This window comes from Somniosus microcephalus, chromosome 3, assembly GCF_052327205.1.
Source record: "Somniosus microcephalus isolate GS21.2 chromosome 3, FLI_Smic_1.0, whole genome shotgun sequence".
NCBI classification, from domain to species: Eukaryota; Metazoa; Chordata; class Chondrichthyes; order Squaliformes; family Somniosidae; genus Somniosus; species Somniosus microcephalus.
The window spans coordinates 364,509,969-364,524,908 of NC_140989.1; the positions used below are offsets into that span (position 1 = coordinate 364,509,969).

General features: G+C 49.0%; 1 pseudogene across 1 annotated transcript in view; it reads left to right on the forward strand.

Moving 5' to 3' along the window:
- The first annotated feature begins 1,156 nt into the window (after positions 1-1,156).
- LOC147122393 (di-N-acetylchitobiase-like) overlaps positions 1,157-14,940 on the forward strand; it is a 40,787-nt pseudogene continuing 27,003 nt past the window's right edge. Inside the window, exons 1-2 of the transcript XR_015075709.1 lie at positions 1,157-1,303; positions 13,766-13,904. The product of XR_015075709.1 is annotated as a di-N-acetylchitobiase-like (transcript). The remainder of the gene's footprint in view (positions 1,304-13,765; positions 13,905-14,940) is intronic.

The following is a 14,940-nucleotide window of genomic DNA, read 5'->3' on the forward strand; positions in this document are numbered from 1 at the left end:
TATTCCACCACAATCTGTAACCTCATGGCCCGGCATATCCCTCACTCTACCATTAACATCAAGCCAGGTGACCAACCATGGTTCAATGAGAAGTGTAGAATAGCATGCCAGGAGCAGCACCAGGCGTACCTAAAAATGAGGTGCCAACCAGGAGAAGCTGCAACACAGGACACATGCATGCTAAACAACGGAAGCAGCATGCTATAGACAGGGCTAAGCGATCTTACAAGCAACGGATCAGATCAAAGCTCTGCACTCCTGCCACATCCAGTCATGAATGGTGGTGACAATTAAACAACTAATGGGAAGAGGAGGCCCCATGAACATCACCATCCTCAATGATGGCAGAGCCCAGCACACGAGTGAAAAAGACAAGACTGAAGCGTTTGCAACCATTTTCAGCCAGAACTGCCGAGTGGTTAATCCATCTTGGCTTCCTCCTGAGGTCCTCACCAAGACAGAGAAGAAGGTGTGTCGATGCCTCTTTAAAGAGTAGGTGTGGCCATGCGTTGTTCAAAAGAGTATCCATGTTTTATTTTAAGTATATGCAAGTTAATTTACAGGAGTTGAAGGAGATTACACAGAGCTCCTCATGTCTGCAGCCCAACCGATACATAGACAGGAGAGAGAGAGGACAAAGGGAAATCACGCGCAAGTCATGTGATGATGATGCAGACGCTACACACGTACAGCAAACGTGCGCCCCGCGTCACAGAAGGGGGAGAGAGTTTAAGGGTTGAATGTTGGCCAAGACAGGGAGGAAGTGAGGAGCGAGGTTCAAGGATGACTGTTGCCCAAGTTAGGGAGGATGAGGGGATGGGGATAGAGGTGTAGGGATAAATGGTGTAGAAGTTAAGGAGGAAGAGGGGAGGGGATGGAGAGATGTTCAGGGATGAATGTTGCCCAATGTTAGGGAGGAAGGGGGGAAGACAGGTTCAGGGAAGAATCTTGCCCTAGAGAGTTAGGGAGGGTGAGAAGAGAACATCCCTGCAAAGTTGCAATTCACAGTATGAAGCTTGTGTCAACATTTCACTATTACCACACATACCAAGAGAGAGATAGAGAGAGCTAGGAGATGTCATCATCAGTCACATGCCGGTCAGTATAAATACATTATCACGCTGCGTCTGATGGATTTCCATCTCCGGCGGAGAGGATGCGTTGGAGTTTGGCAGTGGCGCAGGCTCTGGCCTTGGTCGCGCTGTGGGTCGGTGGTGGCGGCGCCCAGCCCAGTAGCAGGTGTCCGTGCTCGAATGCGGATCTGTGCCAACCCCTGGCCGCGGACAATCAGGCTCAAGTCGAGGTGGGTTTCGTGGGCCTTTACATTCCCTCGTGAAAAGAGTTAGTTTACTTTAAGTTGTCTTTTGAAGTGTATTGAGCACCAACCCTTGGAATGGTCATTGGGACGTGAGCTCCTTCCTTTCCTCATGTTGTTGAATTCATCTCACCTGCACTGTGGTGGATGTTCTGAGAGATTCTCCTCTTTAGGATGTTCTTTTCCTGGGGGCCCACGTTCTTCACCCCCTCACCCCAGTACTTTCCCCTCAGGGGACCGTGTTGGGGGGCTCAGGCTCTGTTGTGTTGATGGCTCAGGCTGTGCTGGGTTAGATTAGGGGGCAATGGTTGGGTTTGTTTGGGTGTCTCGGGCTGGGGGGCTTGAGTTGGGTTGGGGGGCACAGGTTGCATTGGGGTTTGTTGGGTTGGGGGGTCTCAGGCTGGGCTGGTTTGGGTTGATGCTAGCGGGCTTGGGCTGGTTTAGGTTGGGGGGCACTGCCTGGGTTTGTTTGGGGGGCTCGGGTTGAGTTGGGTTGGGGGCACAGGCTGCATTGGGTTCATTTGTGGGGCTTGGGCTGGGCCGGGCTTGGCTGGGTTGTCTTGGGGGACACAGGTTGCAGCGGGTTGAGTATGGGCGCATTAGCTGGCTTGGGTTGGGGTCTTGGGCTGGGCTCGGTTGGGCTAGTGCTGGAGGGCTCGGTCTGGGTTGAGTTGGTGGGCTCAGGCTGGGCTGGGTTGAGTTGGTGGGCTCAGGCTGGGCTGGGTTGAGTTGGTGGGCTCGGGCTGGGCTCGGTTGGGGGGCTCGGGCTGGGCTCGGTTGGGGGGCTCGGGCTGGGTTCGGTTGGTGGTCTCGGACTGGGCTGGGGCTGGGTTGAGTTGGTGGTCTCGGGCTGGGCTGAGGCTAGGCTGGGTTGGTGGTCTCGGGCTGGGCTGAGGCTAGGCTGGGTTGGTGGTCTCGGGCTGGGCTGGGCTGCACTGGGTTCGCAGGTGACGGGCTGGTTTCAGCACACACACGCTGGGCTTGGGTGCACAGGCTGGGCTGGGCTGGGAAAGAGATGGCACTGGTCAAGCTCCAGCCTGGGGCACGGGTGAGAGGGGTCATTGACCAAGTATCCGGAACAGTGTGGGTTGGGGTTCGGGACAGGTGAAGCTCGTGGAGTGGTGCAAGGGTCAAGTCGGAATATTGTTGAAATGCAAAGAGTATCGTATTATAATCTGTATGTTAAAGTGTTAATATTAATGTTGGTATAGTTACAGCCTGTGTAAAATAGGATCATCCATAGTATCATCCATAGAGCAAAGATATTTTAGCAGGTGCAGCGTCCATAAAATGTGTTTTTTAAAATGTGCAGAGTCTTAAATGATTTGTGATCTAACTCTTAATGCCTAATACCATGGTTTAGGTTTGTGTTTTTCACTGAATATTGATCCCCAAAACACCAGTTAAAAATCCTGGAATCCCATGTAAACAAAATGGGATTTGACTTATTCAGTCATTGTAAAAGTGGGACCCTGGACATAATTAAACTGAATATAACTTATCAGATCTTTAAAAAAGAACATTGGTGGCAAATGACTATAACTGCGATGTAGTTGATGAGGTTAGTATTTACTTCAGAGTAATTACACAGGATTACATGGGATATATGGCACAGAAACAGGCCATTCGACCCAACCACTCCACGCTGACGTTTATGCTCCACACGAGCCTCCTCCCGTCTTTCCTCATCTAACTCTATCAGCATAACCCTCTATTCCCTTCTCCCTCATATGCTTGTCTAGCCTCCCCTTAAATACATCTATACTATTCACTTCAACCACTCCCTGTGGTAACGAGTTCCACATTCTCACCACTCTCTGGGTAAAGAAGTTTCTTCTAAATTCCCTATTGGATTTCTTGGTGACTATCTTATATTGATGGCCTCTAGTTTTGCTCTTCGCTACAAGTGGAAATATTGGCCTAGAAATTCAGTTGGGCGCTGCAAGCTTTGCGCCCAGTTGGCGCCTAAAGAGGGTTTCTGCGCCAGTATAAGAGGTTGCGCTGATATTCAGCGCTGCGGTAATGGCGGCGGCAGCCGGTAGCGCTGCGCCGACACCGATTACGTCATCGGTGTGCGCAGTGCCCCGGTACCGCCCCGCTTCCGGCCCAAACCCCATATTTAGTTGCGGCCGCCTCTTCTGCAGCGGCCGCAAACAACGTTCGTGAAACGGGGCCGTACTGCTGCGCTACTGGGGCGCTTTAAGGTGGAGGTGCGGCCGGCCGCTTTTTTGGCGGCCACCTGCCCGCACCTCCCTCCCCGACCTCCTCCACCACCCCCCCGCGGCATTGGTGGCGGATTCCCGTGAGTCCGGCACTTCTCCGTGGTGCTGGGCTCATTTGCTGGCAGAATCCAGCGGCGATCTCACGGCTGCAGGCAGCTCCTCCTTAAGAGAAGGAGGAGGCCTGCAGTACCCCAGCCTGCCGCACCGCATCGGGTGGCGCAGCGGCAGCTGGAGCGCTGAAATTCACTTTCAGCGCCCCAAGCGGAGGCGGACACACCCTGGAACAGCGCCCGGTTCCGAATTGGGGCGCTAAAAGTGAATTTCTGGCGGTCGCAACGGGCTCCGCGCGCAGCGCTAACTTTTGGGCGTTAGCCTGCTGGCGGGCCTTAACTGAATTTCTAGGCCATTCTCTCTGTAACCACTCTATCAAAATTTTTCATAATTTTAAAGACCTCTATTAGGTCACCCCTCAGCCTTCTTTTTTCAAGAGAAAAGAGATCCAGTCTGTTCATCCTTTCCTGATAGGTATACTGACATGAATCTTGTCATTCATGTGAAATGACTTATGAAATAATACTGGGAGGCCTGCTGGTGGCGCTGTCCAAGGAGAGTATAAATACGCGGGCATAGGCCCAGCTTGCTCAGGACATTCTTTAACAGGAACTAGTGAAGGACGCAACTAGATCTCCATGTTGAAAAACAGTTGATTAAAGCCTTGCTTAATACTCAGACCAAGTTTTCTTACGTCAATTTAAATTTTTTAATTTTTTATTCATTGATGGGATGTGGGCATCGCTGGCTAGGCCTGCATTTAGTGCCCATCCCTAATTGCCCTTGAGAAGATGGTGGTGAGCCGCCTTCTTGAACAGCTGCAGTCCATATGGTGTAGGTACACCCACAACGCTGTTAGGAAGGGAGTTCCAGGATTTTGGCCCAGCGACAGTGAAGGAACGGCGATACAGGTCCAAGTCAGGATGGTGTGTGGCTTGGAGGGGAACTTGTAGGTGGTGATGTCCCCATGCGTCTGCTGCCCTTGTCCTTCTAAGTGGTAGAGGTCGCGGGTCAACTGCAACCCACTCCACGCTCTGAGTGATTTGGGAACAGACAGCTATGATTCAAACTGCAGAAGGGAACTCGGACGTAGTAATCAATCCATCATGGAGAAACTACTCAGACCCGCCCGACTCGACCTGGACCCGAATTCACTTACAGCTGCTAAGGTATGGAAACACTGGTATCGTACCTTCAGCAACTTTCTCTAGGAGTGTGGTGAAAATGTTCCTAATAAGTTAAGAGTGCTTGCCAATTATGTATCCCCTCATGTGTTTGACTATATCAAAGACTGTGTAGACTATGGGGTCGATTTTACCTCAGGTGCGGGGAATTGTCGGGTTCCCCGAATTTAGAGTTTCCCACACGAATCTAAATGGGTGTGTGAGATTTATGCAATTTTAACTCAATTGGCCAATTGATTTCCAACGTGTGGGAACCTTTGGCAAATAAGTATTTCCAGTCAGAAAGTCGCATAATATGACGTCATTATTGCTGCTGCATTTAGGGTCTGCAACAAGCCTTGCTTCTTCTGCAGGCTGCCAACCTTTTGGCATTTGCTGATATACTGAGCTGGAAGCAGAATGGCAAGAGAAAGACCGCGGTCTGCACCCCGTTTTGACGACGTTGCCCTGCAGGCTTCAGTGGAGGGAGCAAGAGTTCACAAGGAGGTGCTCTTCCCTTCATCAGGGAGGAGGATGCCTCCCCAGCAGACAAAGGCTACGTGGCTGCAAGTGGCAGAGGAGGTCAACTCCTTATCGGCTACCCGCAGAACCTGGATACAGTGCAGGAAGAGATTTCATGACCTTCAGCACACTGGAAAAGTGAGTATGAAGTTCCCATCACTCTCAATCTGATCTCCATTGCCTCTCCTCACCAGCACTCAGCTTTAGCAATCTCTTCCTCCACATCCCACTTGACACTGACATCCATGCACCCTTACCCATTCCCTCTCTCCCCATGCTCACATTCACCTAACTATTCGACTATGCAGCCCTCACACTCCCTATCACTCTGATGCTATGAAAACAACTGACAACACACAGGGAGGGCCCTTGGTCTAGCTACCTCACTCCATTTTTGTCTCCTTCTAAGCATCTATGCTATGGATTCTCTACACTCACTCCTTCATTCTCATTCAAACTCCACTTGTCTCCCTCATTGCAGGAAAAGAGCGCTCACAATAAAAGAGAATGAGCGAGGACAGGAGGAGGGCCACCATCAGTAGCCCACCTCACCCCCTGGGAGGAGGCGGTCCTGGAGATCGTAGGACTGGAGGATGAGGCGCAAGTGGGGGACGGACAGATGGGTGCATCACAGCAAGCTGGTGACAGAATAGTTTTCCATCTCTCTCATTGACATTGCATGAGTCGCTGATAATGATTCTGAAGCTATACCATATGGACCTATGATCATGTGCATGTAACCATGACCTCACATAGAAACATAGAAACATAGAGATAGGAACAGGAGTAGGCCATTCGGCCCTTCGAGCCTGCTCCGCCATTCAATGAGATCATGGCTGATCTTCGTCTGAGATCATAGCTGATCTTACCAGTTCAGTACCCCGTCCCCGCCTTTTCTCCGTAACCCTTAATCCCCTTAGCCTTCAGAAATATATCCAATTCTCTCTTGAAAATATTTATTGAATTAGCCTTCACAGCCCTCTGTGGCAGGGAATTCCACAGGCTCACCACTCTTTGAGTGAAGAAATTCTTCCTCATCTCTGTTTTAAATGATTTGCCCGCTATTTTTAGACTGTGGCCCCTGGTTCTGTGCTCCCCGGCCATTGGAAACATTCTCTCTGAATTCAGCCTGTCCAGGCCTGCCATAATTTTATATGTTTCGATGAGATCCCCTCTCAATCTTCTAAACTCCAGTGAGTACAAGCCCAAACTATTTAATCTCTCTTCGTAGGTCATTCCCGCCATTCCAGGTATCAGCCTGGTGAATCGCCGTTGCACTCTTTCCATGGCAAGAACATCCTTCCGCAGATGGGGCGACCAAAACTGTACACAATACTCCAGATGCGGTCTCACCAGCACCTTGTACAGCTGTAGTAAGGTATCCCTATTCCTATACTCGAACCCCCTTGATATGAAGGCCAACATACCATTTGCCTTCTTAATCGCCTGTTGCACCTGCATGCTCTCCTTCAGTGACTGGTGCACAAGAACACCCAGGTCCCTCTGCACTTCCCCATCTCCCAATCTATTGCCATTTAGATAATAATCTACCCTCCTGTTTTTACCCCCAAAGTGGATAACCTCGCATTTATCCACATTATAGTGCATCTGCCACGTATCCGCCCATTCCCCCAACCTGTCCAAATCGCACTGTAGCCTCCTGACATCCTCATCAGAGCCCACCCCTCCTCCTAGTTTAGTGTCGTCAGCGAATTTGGAAATATTGCATCCAATTCCCTGATCCAGATCATTTATCTCTAACTCTTTCCTTTACTCCCCCACAGGACCATCGAGAGCCCCCGTCCGCACTGTCCAGGAGGAAGAGCCTGAGCTTCCAGACTCCTCAGAGGAATTTGCAACCTCTGAGGGCACAGCGTCAGCAGAATTCAGCGCACCCAGCACCAGCGCAGACACTCACACCTTGGTGGGACCTTCGGGACATAAAGTAGTGTTGTCACCTGGTGTATTACAGCTCACAAGTGAGCATCAGCAGATTGTGGAGACAGGGACAGCAGTGGAGAGTGCTAGTCGGAGGGCGCAGGACTCTGCCAGCTCGGCTCAGCTGCCTCTGGGTCCATCCATAAGATCAGCAGGGCTGGAACTCCAGGAACAGATGCAGGAGTCTCTGGCAGGTTTTGTCTCCAGGGTCGATGTGAGTGTGGAGCGAATGGAGGAGTCCATAGCGAACATGAGCAGAGCCTTTGTGGAGTCATTGGTGCATGAACGCATCACCATGGAAAGGATGGCAACCTCCATCGAGGAGATAAGTCACCAGGTTATGGAAAACATGGTGAGTGTTCATAATAGAATGACATCTCTTGAGGAGCGATGGGCATCTATTGAACAGAGAAACCAGACCTTCATGGAAGTCCTTCTGAGTAGGACTGCCAGTGCAGATACGGGTCTCCATGGCCCCCTGATGTGCAGCAAGGTGCTCTCAAGCCACTTCCAAGCGCTGGCCCCTTCTGGCCTGTGCAGCTTCAGGTGGGTGAGCAGCAGCCTGGTGCTCCTGTTGCTGCTGCTGTTGTTCCTGGTTCTGCTGGTGCCGCGGCTGGTGTTCGAGCTCATCTAATGCCCAGAAGGGAAGGAAATAAATGGCTCCCATGCTTCTGGTATATGCCTCCGTTGAGGAAGCGCTGAGTAAAGGTGGTGAGCGGGGTTTCCCAGGCGGTCACACTGGAGATGTGTGTGAGGCTCCAACCTTCCACAGGTGTGGTTAAGCCTGGTAAAAGTTGCCCCAGGCCTGAAACAACAAAGTCCTGCCGCCTGAAAATGATGACTGATCAAATCTCCTCTTTAATGGTTGACCTGCAGCTGATAGTCAGCAAGCCAATAGTGCTCACGCCAGGTTTCACAGGCGTGATCCCCACCAGGCGTGTTTTACGTGGGAAAAGGGTTAAAAGTGCAAAGGCCTGTTGAAATGGGATTATAAAGGCCAATTATTGCTGATTAAGGGCCTTAAAGACCAGTCCCGCCTGTTGGAGGCGGGACTGATTCGGGACCATCAGACACACCTGGGTTAAAATGGCTTGGGGTCAGGAACCAGGCCGGGGGGGGGTCCCGACCCCCAGTTTTTGTGATTTTAACCCCCCACACACCTCAAAGCCCGCCTCACGGCTGAGTTAAAATCAACCCCTACGACTCCGCTATCCAAACACTACAGCAACTATATGTTAAGGCCCCAAATGAAATTTTTGCTCGGCACCTACTGGCCACAACTCAACAACAACCCAGGGTATCACTTGACGAATTCCTTCAAGAGCTTCGCAGGCTCAGCAAAGATTGTAACCGCAAAGCTGTTTCAGCTGAGCAGTACCGGGAGGAATTAATTTGTGACTCTTTTATTAACGGAATTGCTTCTTCCCTCATATGCCAGCATCTGTTGGAAAATAAAACCCTCAGGTTACCAGCTGCCTATAACCAGGCATATTCTCTGGACTTAGCTGAAAAAAATTCAGATGCCTATTTTTTACCATATGCACGAACTGCTGCTACCACTTTTAGTGACTCCCCCGGTAAGCCTCAGGCAGAAGCCCTCACTGATGATGACCCTCCCCTAGCAGCATCTTGGCAATCTAAAAAGAAGTGTTTCTTCTGTGGAGGTGCATTCCATTATAGGAAATTTTGTCCTGCTCGTTATGCAACCTGCAATCATTGCAGTAAGAAAGGTCACTTTTCTAAAGTATGCCGGTCAAGAGCCACTATTAGTGTTACAGCAGCTAACTATAAAACTGCTCCTCCCCCAAGAGCCGCTACTAGTGTTACAGCTGCTATCTATAAAACTGCTCCTCCCCCAAGAGCCACTATTAGTGTTACAGCTGCTATCTATAAAACTGCTCCTCCCCCAAGAGCTGCTATTAGTGTTACAGCTGTTTTTCCACAAAGCCTGTCCCATGCAGCCATGAGGGTTTTGGTAAATGGACACATTTTGAGTACATTAATTGACTCATGTAGCTCTGACAGCTTCATCAGTGAGCGGGCTGTCAGTAAGTTAAAACTGCTTATTTACCCCTCGGACAGGGAAATTATAATGGCTCTGATGACACTGACCACCAACTCTTCCGGCTTTTGTCTTATTGATCTTATTCTCAATGGCCGCACTTATTTTTCCATCCAGCTCGGGGTGCTCAAAAACCTATGCAGTGATGTGCTCCTGGGACAGGATTTCCAGAGTTTGGAGGGCCAAAGCCGGAGTTTACTGTTTCCAAAGTACTGTTTTGTGCGCTTTCGGCAGCTTCGCTCGACGAGCCCTCCTTGTTTGCCAATCTTTCCCCTCTGATGTAAGCCCATAGTCACTAAATCATGACGTTTCAGCCAAGATGATCTATCCTTTATCGAGGCAGAAATCTCTCGCCTTCTAGCTGATGGTATCATTGAGCCATGTTCATCTTCCTGGCGGGCTCAAGTCGTCGTTGTTAAAAATCCTCTGAAGCAACACAAGAAACGTCTTTGCATTGATTACTCGCAAATTATTAACCAGCATACTGACCTGGATGCCTACCCACTACCACGCATCGATGACATGGTCAATAACCTTGCCAAATACAGGGTATTTTCAACTTTTGACCTAAAGAGCACATACCATCAAGTACCGTTAAAGGACTCTGACAAAAAGTATACGGCCTTTGAGGCCAATGGTCGGCTTTACCAGTTTTGTCGCCTTCCATTTGGGGTCACCAATGGGGTGGCCATCTTTCAATGGGCAATGGACAGCCTAGTCAAACAGGAGAACTTAACGGACACTTTTCCATATCTGGATAATATCACCATTGCTGGTCATGACCAGAAGGAGCATGATGCCAACCTCCAGAAATTTCTTGACGTTCTCCATCGTCGCAACTTAACCTTAAATGAGTCCAAATCTGTGAAATCAGTACCATTAGTCAACATCCTTGGCTACTGGGTGGGCAATGGTGTCACCAACCCGGATCCGGAGCGACTTCGACCGCTTCAGGAGCTCCCTCCTTCTACGAATCTCGGCTCTCTTCGCAGGCCCTCGGCATGTTTGCCTATTATGTGAAGTGGATACCCCACTTTTCTGACAAGATCCAGCCCCTGTTTCACGCGAAGTCATTTCCGTTGGACGTGATGGCTATTTCAGCTTTCGACCTCCTCAAGCAACAATTGGAAAAAGCCACACTTCATTCCGTCGATGAAAATCTCCCTTTCGCGGTCGAGTGCGATGCATCGGAGGTGGCGATCTTGGCTACCTTGAATCAAGGCGGTCGACCCGTTGCATTTCTGTCCAGAACTTTGCAGGGTAGCGAGCTCCATTATCCTCCTGTCGAGAAGGAGGCTACGGCTATCATCGAAGCAGTACGTAAATGGAGTCATTTTCTCGCTCGTCGCTATTTCACGCTCATAACCGATCAGCGCTCCGCGGCCTTTATGCCGGATAACCGGAAACGCACTAAGGTCAAGAATAACAAAATACAGCTCTGGAGGATGGAATTGGCCTTTGGCTACACCATACCTTTTCGACCCGGCAAAGAGAATGTGGCTCCAGATACCCTCACGCCTGCATTCTGCTCTTCCATGTCAACTTTGACTCTTACGGATCTTCATACTGACTTGTGCCATCCTGGCGTTACTCGTATGTTGCACTTTGTGCGATCTAAAAATCTCCCATTTTCTACGGAAGACGTGAAAAGAACATGCTCCACTTGTAGAATTTGCACAGAATTAAAACCGCAATTCTTCCGTCCGTCGGTTGGCTCACTCATACACGCTACACAGCCTATGCAGCGACTCAGCATTGACTTTAAAGGGCCATTGCCTTCCTCAACGCGAAACACCTACTTGCTTACTATGGTGGACGAATATTCATGCTTTCCCTTTGCTTTCCCCTGTCCCAATATGCTTACTTCCGCAGTGATCAAATGCCTCGATCAGGTCTTTTCCCTTTGCGGTATGGCCAATTTCATCCACTCTGATCGGGGTCCCTCCTTCATGTCAAGCGAACTCAAAAGTTATCTTTCCCAATGGGGAACCACCACAAGTAAAACAACACCGTATCATCCTATTGGAAACGGACAGGTTGAGAGATACAACGCCATCGTTTGGAACGCTGTTCGTCTTGCACTAAGGTCACGCAACATACCAGACCAGCAGTGGGAAACTATGCTCCCTGACGCATTGCGTTCCATCAGGTCTCTTCTTTCTACATCCACCAACACTACTCCTCACGAACGATTCTTTGGGTTCCAGCGTTGCTCCACTCATGGGACGTCCCTACCATCATGGTTGGCAGCTCCTGGCCCCGTGCTGCTCCGAAGATTCGTCCGACCCTCTAAGAGTGATCCCCTCGTCGACGAAGTGGAACTGACAGATGTCAATCCCACGTACGCGCACGTGCGGTACCCTGATGGCCGGGAAGCCACAGTGTCACTTCGGGATTTGGCTCCCTGCCCAACCGGTCCCATGGACCCAATCGATGGTGGGACCCGTATTAATGACGCCGATACCCTGCGCTCCTCTGAGGATGACACCCTACCCGGGACGTCAAGTGATCTGCCAGCTATTCTGCCGGATCAACCCGGGGAACAGAGCGCTCCCCGTGGGATGGCCACCCGAAGCCAGGACGCCGGTCAGTCACCGACTACTGAGCAGGAAGAAGCCAGCTCTGCGCCGGTGGGGGCCCGCACCCGGAGCCACAATCTCCCCAGTCCCCCTCAGGTCGATCAAGGCAACACGGACTCTACTGGCCTGCCGGTACGAACCAAGCGACCCAGGGACCAAAACACGGTCCGAGGAGACGTGCCTTCCGGCCTCCAATGGAGACCCAAACGACTGCGTCTATTCTTAGTCCGATTAATTCGGTAGAAGGAAGCCGCTGGACTTCCAATCTTTCAGGCGGGAAGAATGACATGAATCTTGTCATTCATGGGAAATGACCTATGAAATAATACTGGGCGGCCTGCTGGTGGCGCTGTCCAGGGAGAGTATAAATACTCGGGCATGGGCCCAGCTTGCTCAGGACATTCTTTAACAGGAATTAGTGAAGGACACAACTAGATCTCCATGTTGAAAAACAGTTGATTAAAGCCTTGTTTAATACTCAGACCAAGTGCCTAGTAGTTTTCTTATGTCATATACCTTCGCATTTCTGGTATCATCCTTGTAAATCTTCTCTGCACCCTCTCCATTGCCTCTATATTCTTTTAATAATATGGTGACCAGAACTGCATGCAGTACTCCAATTGTGGTCTAACCAAGGTTCAATACAGGTTCAGCATAACTTCCCTACTTTTCAATTCTATACCTCCAAAAATAAACCCTAGTGCTTGGTTTGCTTTTTTTATGGCCTTGCTAACCTGCGTCGCAACCTTTAGTGATTTGTGTATTTGTACTCCTAGATCCCTTTGTTCCTCTACCCCACCTAGACTCGCACCCTTCAAGTGATAAGTGACCTCCCTATTTTTCCTACCAAAATGTAGTACCTCATTTATCTGTGTTGAACTTCATTTGCCAATTATATGCCCATTCTGCAAGTTTATTAATGTCCTCCTGTAATTTGTTGCAGTCCTCAGTATTGACTATCCCCCCTAATTGGGTGTCATCTCCAAATTTAGAAATTGTGTTTTTGATTCCAAAGTCTAAATCGTTAATGTAAATTGTGAACAGCAGTGGTCCCAGCACTGGTCCTTGTGGAACACCACTACCCACCTTCTGCCACTGTGAATAGCTACCCTTTACTCCTATTCTGCTTTCTGTCCTGAAGCCAGCCATTCTGCTACTTGTCCCTTGACACCGAATTCTCTGACCTTGTTCATCAGTCTACATTGGGGCACCTGGTCAAAGGACTTTTGAAAATCCAGATAAATTACATCTACTGCATTACCCTTGTCTACTCTCTCTGTTACCTCTTCAAAAATCCAATAAGGTTGGTCAAGCAAGACTTACCCCTTTGAAATCCATGCTGGCTATTCATTATTATATTTTTGGTTTCTAGATGTTCTTCTATTTTCTCATTTAGTAGGGATTCCATTATTTTTCCTACCACCGATGTTAAGCTGACTGGTCTATAATTCCCTGGACATGTTCTATCCCCCTTCTTAAATATCGGTATTACGTTAGCTACCTGCCAGTCCTCTGGCACTACACTACACCTTTTTTGAATGAATCATTAAATATGTGTAGTAATGCCTCTGCTATCTCTTCCCTAGATTCCTTTAAAATGTGTGGATGCAATCCATCTGGACCAGGGGTTTTATCCTCTTTGAGTTTGATTAGTTTATTTAATATATTCCCTTTTTTAATTTTAAATGCACTTACCTCATTACCGATCTCATCAATGTCATGTCCATCTATTCTATCTCCCTGGTAAAATGTTATTAAGTGGGCAGTGTGGCAGCAACAAGAGCTCCACCAATATAACCTGCAGGATAGATGTGTTCACCAGCCCTTCCTTACCACGTAGCCTGGGGACAATTACACTGATGGGGAAAATTTATATTTGTAAATGGCAGTTGACAGCTTTATTTTTGTACTAGGTCATTGTCTTTGATATTGGAGGAACGGATTGGAAGCGTTATGACTGGTCTAAGATCACGACTATTGTAGCCTTGGGAATGTATGACCCTGATCTTATATGTCACGCTCATGCAAATGACGTTCGAGTTGTTCTGAAAGGTAACTAATTGTATCACCAAAAAAACTACAAAGAGATATTAATAGATTATGTAAATAAGCATTTATAAAGTACTTGGCTATGCACTTGAAGTGCCGTAACCAATGTCTATGGGCCAAGAGCTGGAAAGTGGGATTAGAATTTTCTACATAAATGATTTGGATGAGAATGTAAAAGGGATGATCAGTAAGTTTGCAGATGACACGAAAATTGGTGGGGTGGTAAATTGCAAGGAGGAAAGCCTCAGGCTACAGGACGATATAGACGGGTTGGTCAGTTGGGCGCAAAAGTGGCAAATGGAATTTAACCCTGAAAAGTGCGAGGTGATGCATTTTGGACGGACAAATAAGGCAAGGGAATACACAATGAGTGGTAGGACCCTAGGAAGTACAGAGGGTCAGAGGGACCTTGGTGTACATGTACATAGATCTCTGAAGGCAGCGGAACAGGTAGATAAGGTGGTTAAAAAGGCATATGGGATACTTGCCTTCATTAGCCGAGGCATAGAATATAAGAGCAGGGAGGTTATGATGGAGCTGTACAAAACGCTGGTGAGGCCACAGCTGGAGTACTGTGTGCAGTTCTGGTCGCCTCACTATAGGAAGGACGTGATTGCTTTGGAGAGGGTGCAGAGAAGATTCACCAGGATGTTACCTGGGATGGAGCGCCTCAGCTATGAAGAAAGACTAAACAGGCTGGGGTTGTTTTCCTTGGAGCAAAGAAGGCTGAGGGGGGACCTGATTGAGGTGTACAAAATGATGAGGGGCATAGATAGGGTAGACAAAGAGGAACTTTTCCCCTTAGTAGGGGGGTCAATAACAAGGGGGCATAGATTCAGGGTAAGGGGCAAGAGATTTAGAGGGGATTTGAGGAGGAACTTTTTCACCCAGAAAGTGGTTGGAATGTGGAACTCAATGCCTAAAAGGGTGGTAGAGGCAGGAACCCTCACAACATTCAAGAAGCATTTGGATGAGCACTTGAAATGCCATTGCATACAGGGCTATGGACCAAATGCTGGAAAATGGGATTAGACTGGAC